The following is a 1,310-nucleotide window of genomic DNA, read 5'->3' on the forward strand; positions in this document are numbered from 1 at the left end:
AAAAGAAAAACATCAAGACAATATAAATGTTTTTCAAAAATAAAAACTAAATTTCCGATAGGGAAAAGGACGAGGAGAAGGAAGAGGAGGAGGAGGAGGAGGAGGAGGAGGAGGAATGAAGAAGGAAAAAAAAAAGTAAAAGAAAACAAAATGAAATGGATAGATCAGCATAATACTTGGATGTTATCATTTTGGCTAACTGATGAAGTGTTGTTTGGTTTGTATGTGAAATAGAATGAATGAATGAAATGAATGAATGGATGAATGAAATGAATAAATGATAAGATGAAAAATTATCGATATGTTGAATTTTTAAGATGAAAAGAAGCAAAAAATCGATGAAATTTGACAGAGGATAAGAGTGCTATTTTATTTATTTACTTATTTACTTAATTACTTGCTTACTACTATTACTAACTAACTATATTACTAATATCACTTTTAATCTTTCACACTTTACATTTCTCTTTTCAAATATTTTAGATAAGGAAGATCCAATGAAGATGTATATATGTATCACATTTATTATCATATGTAATTTTAAATTTGAATAATAAAAATTAAAAGAATTGATAGAATAGAATTATTCAGGTTATTGTTATATTATCATATTGTGTAACCCTTATAGTTGACCTTTATAAGATAATTTCTTTTAAGTTGAAATGTTTGACCTTTAAGATGATTTCTTTTAAGTTAAAATTTTGGTTAATCTATATTTGATAGCATTACAATTATTCATTGTATTATCATTATTATCATTTAATGGAGTGAATTAATTAAAAAAGGAGAATATAATTAAGATAATGAAAAAAAAAAAAACAAAAAAACAAATGTCCTATCATGTTATTAATATTTGTACATTTAATGAAACGAATGATATTGGGAGTATTTTTTTTTTTTAAAACTAAATTAATATTTATTCAATTTTTCTCTCATAATTTTACATTGCATAAGTATAAGTTTAGTTGTTTACAATAGTTTAATATGGTTTAAGATATATATTCATTGGAAAAGAAAAGTTAATTAACAAATAAGAATAAAATTTGTTTATTATTTTATTAAAGTGAGAAAAAAAAAGGAGATTTATGAAGGAAAATTGAATAAATTAAATTAAAAAAAAATATTTTATTCAGTTTGATCACGTTGATGAAATAATGAATGAAAATTGTAAAGATCAGATTAGAATGTAAGTTAATAGCAATATACAAATCAATTTGTTTATCGATAATTGACAAAGTTCAAATTTCATAAAACATTGTTGATTTAATCCATTGACATCTATTACAATTATATTCAATAATTTTTTCTTT

This window comes from Loa loa (assembly GCF_000183805.2).
Source record: "Loa loa unplaced genomic scaffold supercont3.325, whole genome shotgun sequence".
NCBI lineage: Eukaryota > Metazoa > Nematoda > Chromadorea > Rhabditida > Onchocercidae > Loa > Loa loa.